General features: G+C 33.8%; 1 long non-coding RNA gene across 1 annotated transcript; it reads left to right on the forward strand.

Annotated features, from left to right (window-relative positions):
* Positions 1-2370: 2370 nt before the first annotated feature.
* LOC140867623 (uncharacterized) lies at positions 2371-4573 on the forward strand. Its single transcript, XR_012145208.1, has 3 exons — positions 2371-2488; positions 3017-3208; positions 4342-4573. It is a non-coding gene; the product is annotated as an uncharacterized lncRNA (long non-coding RNA).
* Positions 4574-12290: the final 7717 nt, after the last annotated feature.

The following is a 12290-nucleotide window of genomic DNA, read 5'->3' on the forward strand; positions in this document are numbered from 1 at the left end:
ATGGCATTTAAATTTTAAGAAAATTTGTGCCAAAAAATTTTAAGAAATTTTTTTTTATATATCATTTTAGTTTTTTTAAATAATCACATTTTTTCATGTAGCCAATATAAGATAATATAATACAATCATTACATAAGAATTCAATTTAATCGATTGAGATTTGTACGATTTTAAGTGATAAAAAAAATAAATAATTCTTTGCACAACAAATTTGATGGATCGAAATATATAATATATCAATATAATTGACAAAATGATAGAGTATTATTTTTAAATGGAGGTATATTTTTGTATTTTAATATATATTTTAGACAAAAATATATTTTAGGGAGAGTGAGCTAAAAAATATAACACAGGGATTCATTTGCTCAAAATCCATTACACAGGGTGTTATTAGCTCTTCAACAATTTCACGGGGGTATTTGGTGTTATTTTCTTGTACGGATAGGGACTTTCATGCAAAAAAAAATTATAACATAAGGGCTTAAATGTTCAAACTCGTTACACAGGGATGTATTAGCTCATGCGTATTTTCATAGGGGTGGTTGGAGCAATTATCTCTATGTATCATGCACACCCTTTTTAGCTAAAAATAATGAAAAAATGACGAAAATACCCCTGCTTAAAAAAATGAAAATATTAATATAAAATTATTATATATAAGTTTCATAGTTATTTAACTAAAATTTGATTATTTTATTCAATTAAATATAAAATTATAAAAAAAATTAACTTAATCATTTTTTTAAGTGGGGGTATTTTCGTCATTTTTTAGTTGTAAAGGTTTGCTTGCTAAATATTTAGAATCATAGGGGGTTATTAGCTTAAAAAACTTTCATAGGGGGTTATCAGCAAACTCGGGATTTCACAAGGGTAATATATGCAATTTCCCCAAATATTAATAGGCTAATGTATCCCTCAGTTTTTTAAAATGTAGCACATTTCACCCATATGTTATACAAACTCGGGCACATTTATACCCTCTCATAGGGGTTTTTATGCTAATTTTTTTAAAACATAGGGTCTAGCATGCTATTAATTTTACAAAAAGAGTTTTATGTCTTTTAGACTTTTCACATGGGATGTGAATGCAATTAGCCCGTTTATTTAAAACTAATATCAAACGTTTTCATTTAACGTGGACGAACTTGTAGTTTAATTATGATTTTATATATATTAATTAATTTATATATCTGGAACAATAGTGTCCACGACCATTACAACGAGTCTTGGTAGTTGGTACCTTTGTGGTTGACAGAATCTGTGATCATCAATTTACTTAAGTTTTAGCACATGTAGAGGTGGTTCGGTACGGTATATCGGTATTTTCAACGAATACTACATATCGTATCGAAAATTTCGGTACCAAAAAACGATACGGATATCATACGGAAAATGTCGGTATACCGAAATTTCGATATGTCATAAATCCATATCGTTTTACCGAAAAATTTCAGTATACTGAAATTTGATACGGTATCAGTATGATACCGTCTATACCGATATTTTTTTTAAAAACTCTATAATTAAAACATAGTTTATTACATTTTTTATATATATAATTAAAATATATTTTATTATAATATTTTTTTCGGTATTTTGGTATACCGAAAATACCGATATTTTCCAAATCTTATACCGATACCAAAAATTTCGGTACGATATCATATCGTACCGAAATTTTCGATATATACAATTTTTTTCGGTACAATATATGCGGTATGACGATATTTCATATTTTGGTATTTTTCGTCAGCGCTAAGCACATGTAAGATTAAGAAATATAATTGTTATTGTTTCGATGTGTTAATTGTTGTGCACAAGTATATCTTTTATTTTCTCTCAAATTCACTTCTCTTCAGTTGGATGACACTCATGGCTGCTTAACTGCTGATTATCGGATTAGGATTCAACATTCCATGCTTCATGTTCATTGCACGTAAAGTTCAATTGAAAATCCACAAAATAATAATATTAACAAGGAGAGGTTAAACCCTACCTCATGGGTATTACACTAATGCAATCCACACGGGGACTTGCAATTTTTGCACGTCCCCATGTGCAACCTCCCCCCTATTTTTTGTTTTTTTTTCGCTTTTAAATTAATTATATAATTAATTATATTTTTTAAAATTATTATTTATTTAGTATCATTATGATTATTTATGGGATTTAAGATTTAAATGTTGAGTATGAATTAAAAGGATTTGATTGGAAGCCAAAAATGGAGTAAGGATTGATTTGCAATTATTGAAAGATTTATGGACCAAAGTGCAAAATTGGTAGTGCAAGTGGGGAAACCATACGTGGCCATATATGCATGATATATCAAGTTTTGTATTCATTCCACAGTAGATAATCGAGAAGAAGAAACAAAGAAGAAAGAAATCGAATTCTTCATTTTAACTCCGATTAAACTCGATTCGTCCGGTAGAATTTCAAATTGATCGTATATTTGCGATCACGGCTTTGAGTGCTACACTTTGACGTAAGTTTGGCTAAATTCTACCTTGTTTGAATTTTAAGATGTTGTTAGAATTAAGATTTTATTGTATAAACGTGTTCTAGTAATACGACGATAGCACGGATTGAGAAAAGATCGTCGTTTGAAAATGTTTACAATTTTTGCAAGATTTTCGAGAATTTTGAAATATTGGAGGTGGTATTTTCGAAATTGGGCTGATGGATTGAATATATTATGAGTTGTATATGATAGAAATATTGATGTTAATGTTTTTGGAATTACTCGTTTCGGTCCGTTATGCTGCCGGTTGATAATTGTTAATTGATATGAAATTCTGAAAATAAGGGGCTGCCATTTTCGAGATTTAGCTGTTAAGTTGATGATGATATGTGATTTAGAATGTTGTATGAATGATGTTTAAGCCTTTGGAATTGTCAAATTCGAACAGTTACTCCGCCGATTTAAATTATGGTTGATTGATCAAGTCTTGAAGTTGTTTACGCTTTTATGAGATTGAAAGCTTATGTTAGGAATTATATAACTTTATTTAAGTTGGGAGTTGACGATTATCGACGTCGAAGTCGATGATTTCAAGTTGATTTGAATATTTGGATCAAAGTGGCATCAACTTGGAGCTTGGACTATCAAGAGGGATATGAGCAGTTTTTGATTTAAGAGCAGAATTTTGACAGCTTGTGTTTGATCAAGAGTTACTAGAGTTCAGAGATTGAAATTGAGATAAAGGTATGATTCGACATTAACCTCGACAGGTAGAATAATTCGAGAACGTGGTGGTTTTCTAGTTTATTAAATCACATACATGCATGATTAGGTGTTTTACTTACTCGTATATGATCTATATGAATTACTTGACTTAGTTGATTTGATTGGTTGATATATGAGTTGTTTGATTTAAATATGATTACTTGTTGAGATTGATGGTTGATAATTTATTTGATTTGTTGAGTTGTGGTAGATTGGTGATAGAGTTGAGAGTAAACTTCTTGAGCCACAATTCTTTCGAAACCTTGAAAACAGAATCGAAAAGAAATTATTGGACGTGGTGAACTTGTATATGAGAGGCTAGAGATCTGACTTGATTTATTTTTGTCACGGTTCTCAGTATAGTGTTCACAGTCCAGGAAATACGAGATTGTTACCACCTCGAGCGGGAGCGTAGGTGGGAGGCTTGATTTTGGGCCTTATTATATTCCTGGGATCCCAACGAGATGATTTTTAAAAAAAATATCGATTCTGTGAGACTTGAATCCTTTAACCCTCGACTTGTCTTTGAGTCTTTATGTTATTGAATGAATTTTCTTTGAAATATATTCGACAGGTAAGGGTATAAGGAAATTATGATTGTGATAGTAGATTACTTGTTTGAGTTATATCTACTTGGTTTATATAGATGTCTTTCATACTGAGATTTATTCTCACTGCGGATAACTCCGGTGAACTTGTATATGAGAGGCTAGAGATCTGACTTGATTTCTTTTTGTCACGGTTCTCAGTATAGTGTTCACAGTCCAGGGAATACGAGATTGTTACCACCTCGAGCGGGAGCGTAGGTGGGAGGCTTGATTTTGGGCCTTATTATATTCCTGGGATCCCAACGAGATGATTTTTTTAAAAAATATCGATTCTGTGAGACTTGAATCCTTTAACCCTCGACTTGTCTTTGAGTCTTTATGTTATTGAATGAATTTTCTTTGAAATATATTCGACAGGTAAGGGTATAAGGAAATTATGATTGTGATAGTAGATTACTTGTTTGAGTTATATCTACTTGGTTTATATAGATGTCTTTCATACTGAGATTTATTCTCACCGGAGTTATCCGGATGTTTTTTGCTTGTATGTGTGCATTGCATCAGGTTGAAGAGTAAACGAGTCAGACTTGGCAAGGAAGCGAGAGATTGAGATATTAGAGTGGAGACTCGGGTGATAGAAGAAGTTTATGTTCTTGTGTAATGTCAAGCATGTTAGAGTTGGAATCCAATGTTGTTATGTTGAATTCATTGGTTTAGTTTATCCTTTCATGTTTTGATGTTTGTATTAAAGGCTTGAGACTAGACTTTAATCTAGATGTTTATATTGTTGCTACAATTGAAATTTAGTTGAGTCACTTTTGTAGATTCTACATGTAAACTTGAGTTGGTTTATATGAATAAATGGAACTTATCTTGTTGTAGCATCATGCTCTCTTGGTTATGAAGATGCTTGCATTACTTATGCCATTAGCTTTGATATTATCTTAGAGGAGATGTCATGAACTTGTTCTTATTCTTTTGAATATGATTATGTAGCATTGACATAACTTGTTTAGATGTGCAAAAATGGATTGGAAGGGCTTGGACAGCAGCAATCTAGGCTGTTTATTTTTTTTCTGGACGTCTGGTCTACGCATGGGCGAGCCCCTGCTCGCGCGCGCGTGCAGGACAGGCCTTGGGGGCTGCTGCCCCATTGAGCTGCGCACGCGCGAGGGGTGATAACCCCTGCGCGCGCATGTCAAATTTTTTTATAATTTTTTTATAATTTTTTTAGGCCTTTGATTGCTTCATCTTATTTCATGTTATTGGATTAAATGTTATTATTTGATCTTGAATTAACCGTTATGATTTGAGAGATTAGTGCCCGAGTCCTCACACTAATAAACCGATCCTTACGTTATGATAATTACCGACTATTTGTGTAATATTTTATTTAATTCAAATTGATAAATAAAAAAAAAGTCCTTTAAAATTACTTTTATTTGGCCGTGAAAATAGGAAGTATCATATAAAAAATAATCATATTTGTATTATATTCATGTGTTATAGATAACATTTTCAAATTTGTATTAATACATGGACACAAAGGAAAAAAATATTTTTGCTTGTAATTATCTAATAAAATTAAAAACATTGTGAAAAATATAAAGGCGATACGTATGATGCTATTTTCCATTTTTTTTGTTCTCGTTGTTTGTTATCAACATCAAATATGTTGCTAAAAATTAAGTATTGATTTGAAAATTTTTAAATCTTATTCATCCTGAAGAAATGTATGATATGTATATGTTTTGGATATCAGAAGTTAAAAACCATTTGGGGAAATTCACAATTTAAATGTGTGTATATGTAAGTGGTGAGAACCTCGGGCCATGAGACTTGGAAGATTTTGAGATCAAATAAAAGGGACCACGATAGAAGATCATTTACCGGTTAAAATCGATACAAACATGATATTTCACCACTAACTAGTTTAAATCGGGTACAAAAGATAATATTTTGAGTATAAAATTTAAAATTTTATAACACATGTTTGGGTACTAAAAAATCATATATTAGTATGAGATTTAAAATATTTAGTACTCAAATATTATATATTAATAAATATTTGGAAAAATTGCAAATTTAGTCATGTATGTTTGTTACTTTGCGATTTTGGTCCTCTATGTTTTTTCATTCCAATTTTAGTCCTGCATGTTTTGATTTTTGGCAATTTTGGTCTTTTTTATTCGAAAATGTTTACGTGGCACTGTACACGTCAGCTCCACATCAGCACTGAATTGCTGCCACGCCAGCGCCACGTCGGGAAAAGAACTAAAATTACCAAAAAAAAATAAAGATAGCGTACTAAAACTCAAATTTGAAAATATAAAGGACTAAAATCGCAAAGTGACAAACATACATGACCAAAAAAGCAAGTTTCCCTAAATATTTTCAATATTTTGTACCAATGTTCATCCAAAAAAGACCAATGTGTTATTATACCAATATTTGCATACATGTTTGACTGTTAAAAAATCATATATAATATATTAGTATCAAATCTTAAATAATGAGTATTCAAATATCATATATTAGTATCATATTATCAATGTTTTGTATCGATTTTTGTCCGAAAAAAACATGCGGACTCAAGAAGTGCATAAATTTTTTGTGGGTCAGGATTTGAACACAAATTTTTTCTGAAAAAAAGGAATGTAAAATTGAGTTTAAATTTAGAGATTTTGAAACAAATTTACCCTTCCAAAATTTAACTTTAAAAAAATAAAAGTTTATGTTCTTGTGTAATGTCAAGCATGTTAGAGTTGAAATCCAATGTTGTTATGTTGAATTCATTGGTTTAGTTTATCCTTTCATGTTTTGATGTTTGTATTAAAGGCTTGAGACTAGACTTTAATCTAGATGTTTATATTGTTGCTACAATTGAAATTTAGTTGAGTCACTTTTGTAGATTCTACATGTAAACTTGAGTTGGTTTATATGAATAAATGGAACTTATCTTGTTGTAGCATCATGTTCTCTTGGTTATGAAGATGCTTGCATTACTTATGTCATTAGCTTTGATATTATCTTAGAGGAGATGACATGAACTTGTTCTTATTCTTTTGAATAGGATTATGTAGCATTGGCATAACTTGTTTAGATGTGCAAAAATGGATTGGAATGGCTTGGACAGCAGCAATCTAGGCTGTTTATTTTTTTGTCTGGACATCTGGTCTGCGCACGAAAGAGCCCTTACTCGCGCGCGCGTAGGCCAGGCCTTGGGGGCTGCTGCGCACGCGCGAGGGGTGATACCCGCGCGCGCGCAGGTCAAATTTTTTTTTAAAAAAATATTTTTTAGGCCTTTGATTGCTTGATCTTATTTCATGTTATTGGATTAAATGTTATTATTTGATCTTGAATTAACCACTATGATTTGAGAGATTAGTGCCCGAGTCCTCACAACAGGTGGTATCAGAGCGTAAGTTTCCTGAACTGAGTTAGACGTTGAGCGGGGTAGATCGAGTCGCATGCATTTTTAGTATTGCATTATTGATGCTTTACGTACTTGGATATATTGTATGCGAGCATGACTTACTGATTGAAGAAACTATATGCTTATATTCTTACATGTTTACCTGATTATGTAAATTCACATGAATTTTTGAATTCCTAGTAAGCATGTTTCTTTGAATAGCATGAAGAGTTGTAAGCATGTGTAATATGGCAAAGAATGAGATTATATTATTTTTAATGATTTGAATAGTTTAATATATGTGTTGCTAAGGAATCTTATTTTAAAGTAAGTCAGGTTAATTGGGTGATGTAAGCACCCTGGATTGAACCGAACAGTACTCCGCAAGTGAAGTAATTACTTTCGACTGAACATATCAGTATTGTAGTAAGATATCATAATCGATGGATGCTACACTCACACCGATGGAGGTGCTATTTGAACGATTTCAGATGTATAATCCACCAACTTTGAAAGGTATTGAAGATGTCATTGCTTGTGAAAGTTGGTTAGAAGATCTTGATCAATTGTTTGAATCTTTAGAATAATCTGATGAACGAAGAATCAAGCTAGTCGTATACCAACTGCAATATTTAGCAAGATGCTGGTGGTTTGCGACGAAGCAATGTCTGGAAAACTAAGGTATAGTAATTTCTTGGCAGGTATTTAAGACTGAATTTTGTCAACGATTTCTTCTGAAATCATATAGAGAAGATAGAGCAGTAGAATTTGTTAACTTGCAACAAGGAAATATGACTATCGACGGGTATGTTGCTAAATTCTCCAACTTGCTCCGATTTGTTCCTCACGTGAATAAGGATGAAGAAGTCCAAACGAATTTGTTTATCAATGGACTGAATCCGGAAATTTATGCTTGGATAGATGTGGGGAGACCGAATAAATTGGCTGATGCTATTGACAGGGCTAAAAGAGTTGAAGCCGATTTTATAAGACAGAAGGAAAGTTCAATCGTGCCTCAGCATTTCGAACAACCGCAATCTCAGTCACATTTGTCATCACAGAGAAGATATGAGGCAGGAGGTAGTGTTAGTGGAAGTGAAGAGAGGTTAAAGCATTTGAGGCAACAGTTCAAGAAGTCTGGGAGTAGCTCTTCTAGCTCTATCAGACCGAAGCAACTTGGTCTGGGTCAGAAAGCAGAATATGCCGGTGAATATTGTACTCATTGTGGAGGAAAACATGCTAGCGATGAATGCCGAGGAACTTTAGGAAAGTGTCATCGTTGCTATCAAGTGGGACATTTTTCTAGAGTATGTCCTAATCCATGGGGATTGAGAGGAAATCAGAATGAAGATCCATCTCCTAAGCAACAAGCATCTACAGATGACTGAGCTCAAACTGCACCAGATGACGAGACTACATGTAATTATAAGATTTGATTAATCTGCCTGCATATTTATGAATTTGGGTGCATTGCATACAGATATAGTTGAGTAATTGATTATGTTACATTATTTGTATGTTGAGCCTTTATATGCTGTAATTGCTATGTGCTAACCTTGGTAAACGGCTATGAAAGAAGATATCAGTAATTGAATCTGAAAAGCTGAATTTTAGTTTGAAAGAAATAAGATTGAATTGAAGTTGATTGTGTTACTTGAAATATAGTACGAGTTCCCAAATTCAGGTTCCGCTTTATTTTGGGTGTTGAATAAGTTTATGAATCAATCATGATTATTTGGGAAGAGTTTAGAGATCTGATAAGATAAGTACGAAAATAAGTTACAGTTGAGTCTTCTCTTTGATTTTGCTGAATCTATTATATCATAAGATCATGACTCTTGAATTTCTTGATATCGATTATGAGGTTTTGTATTTGACCTCTATTGATTTTGATTGGCTCTTATTCCTTGATAGAGTCTGATTTTAATTCACTCGCTTTAAGTCGAGATGCAAGTGAGTTGTTTTCACTTAGCAGATTTTGTCATTCAGAATATTTGCTCTTTGGATGACCTTTACTTGAGTGAGTTTCTTTGATTATGAATTTCAAGAGTCATTTATCATTTCGTATATACATTCAATATATTTTGATGATTTTGACTCGTAACTGATAGAAATTTGGATTCAGAGTACCAGTAAGAATTTTGGATTGATTGTATTATTTTTCAAGAACTTGAGGAGTAGAAAGAAGAAATTAGAAGAATGCTTCATCGACTGATTAAAGACTTTGTTTTGTACTTGAGTTTCTAGACAAGATACTCAAATAATCAGGATTGTTGCAATCCAAACTACGTTAGATTAGTTTGGAAAGATTAAAGCAACATTGAGACTAAATCAAGCGATTAGAATTTGGTTGAGAATGATAGATTGAGATATAAAACAAGATAGCAGATCAGAGATAATGGATTTTGAGATGAATATTCGTTTGATTGTGCCAGATAATCTAGACATGAGATATCACATTCTGGAAAAGGCACAATACAATAGGTTATATATGTAACACCCCGTTTTTATCTTAAATGAGTTTATTTGAGTTAATTTGGTATTGCAGAGTTCACGAGCCGACTTGATTTTGATCAGGGTCCATTTTGCAAATTTTGGAAATTTCAGGGACTAAAACGCAAATATTGGATTATATATATTATCTAAACTTGTGTTGACTATTCTAAGTCTTCTCATTCCTCCCCCAAACCGAGATCCTCCATTGAAGACGCCCCAAACCCTCTTCAAGCTTTGGGATTTCAGTCCGAGCTCGATCCGGCCGTTGGAATTTATTTCTGAAGGCAGATTAGCGATCACGACTGCGAGAGCTTCGTTCTATTGTAAGTTTTCTACGCTCAGATACATTCTAGTTTTTGGATGTTGTTAGAATCGATTTAGATTCGAGTATGTTGTTCTTGACGGAGTTCTGATCGTTTATTATCTGTCGGTTTTGAAATAGAGCGACGTTCGGAATTGTTATGATTTTTGGAAGCTATTTTCGAAAATATGGTTTTTGTGATTTGTTGGGTTTGAGATTTTGTTGTTGTATTAGCATTGAATTGGGTTGATATGAGTATTGAACTGTTGTCTGCGTTGCCGGTTTGTTCAGTTATAGCCGTTATGCCGTCGGTTTGAGTTTTGGAATTTCGAACCGTTTTTGTATTGATTGAAGCTTTGGCTTGTGAGTGATCATTGTTGTTGATCAACTCTTGCCTTCGTACAGATTCGTTTGGAGTTGTCAAGCCTGGTGTTAACAGCTTTTGATCGTCAATAGATTGGACAAAGAACGGTAAAGATAATTACCTTGAACCGCAGTTGTTGTTTAGATTGTTTAGTCTTTGATACAATCTTTTGTTGTAGCTTATCCGGAGTTGGATCTACGACATTGAAAGGTAAAAGCATTCATCGTAGCGGGATAGAATACTCGGGACAGTTGGTTCTCGAGTTCCCTTTCAAATCACATATTGCATCTATACTTGTTCTAGCATGAGGAACTTGTGTCTGGTTGATTGATTTTGCTTTTGATTATGTGGCTTATGTTTATGTTTATGTTATGCATTCATCTTGAGCCTACGTTGATTTCAGCGGGCAGAACCGCCCTTTTTGTTTAGATGTTTGGGAACTATGATTGAGTGGCCTAGGTCGTAGTCGTTTCGCCTAGTGCTAACATACTCATTATAGTTGCTCAAACTCTAGAGGAGTGGGATACGTGGCACCACCTCGATTGGGAGAGTCGGTGAGTCGTTACGTGATCTCATCCTCGGGATCCCAAAAGCACAGCAGCAATCCCTCGTTTATCATATTGATATCCCGGTTTAAAGACATGAATTTCATTACATTGTTATTGATTACGTTGTTGTCTTGAAAGCATGTTTATTGTTGTATTACTTGATATGTTGTTTTTACTGGGAATATCGTTCTCACCGGTTTATCCGGTTGTTGCTTTATTTTGTATGTGTTATTGGCAACAGGTGGGGTTGGAACCAGTCAGAGACAACGAGGATAGACTGGGATTTGAAGTTAGAAGTGAGGCTTGGTTTTTAGGAGTCGAATGTGTTCGAACTTTTGTTGTTTTGTAATGCATGCGAACCTAGTTATGTCTTGAAGTAAATACTGGACTCGAACCTTGGTTGTATCGTGTTGTATCGAGTAGTCTAGATTATGTTTGAATTTGGATTGATGCATGTTGTTATAATAATTGTTGGATTGAGTTTGAAGGAAAGGCATTCCATGTTTCTGAATTTTTCTGGGCAAGGGGGGTGCGCTCGATCCTATGTTATTGCAGGATCGAGCGCGGACCCTGTGATTTCTGAGGCAGAGAGTTTCATAAAATGGTGCGCTTGATCCTGGCCTTTTGCCGAATCGAGCGCGGCACCCTGAATTTTCTCGGTAGAGAGTTTTAAATTGTGGTGCGCTCGATCCTAGACTTTTATAGGATCGAGCGCAGTACTGTTCATTCAAATTTTTTTTTATTTCTTTTTGTTTCCTTATCTTATAGATGGTGCTTGATAATTGTTTATATTATCTTAAGAATATAAGATTAGAATCGAGGCCTCACATTAAGTGGTATCAGAGAGTTAAGATTCTTGGTTGAACTAGAGTGAGCGGGGTAGATCGAGTCTGCGTGTATTGGCTCCTCGCATGTGTTTGAATTATTTAACTGTATACTTAATTCCATGCGAGCATGCTTTATTATTGAGAATTATTGAATTAAATGGTTTTGTGATTTAATTTATAAAGCATGATCTACTTGAGATATAACTGTTTCTGTTATCGACTGGTATCCGTTATTCCAAGCGGTTGTAAGGGCACTGATTGTAGCAATTGAGATATCTCGTGTCCTAACCTTTGATTATCAGATGGGTCCTCGTCGAGTGATAAACAGAAACACACCGCCAGTTATTCCTACAACTGAGCAAGCTAGTACTGAAACAGTTGAGATGGATGCTACATCGACGCCTATGGAAACCTTGCTGAAGAGGTTTCAATCGTTCAATCCGCCGTTGTTGATGGGTTCAAAAAATCCAGTTGACTGTGAGAGTTGGTTGGATGATATTGATCAGTTGTTCGATTCCATTGACTACACCGATGACCGACGAATCAGGTTAGTCATTCATCA

The sequence above is a fragment of the Henckelia pumila genome, chromosome 4, assembly GCF_033568475.1.
Source record: "Henckelia pumila isolate YLH828 chromosome 4, ASM3356847v2, whole genome shotgun sequence".
Lineage (NCBI taxonomy): Eukaryota > Viridiplantae > Streptophyta > Magnoliopsida > Lamiales > Gesneriaceae > Henckelia > Henckelia pumila.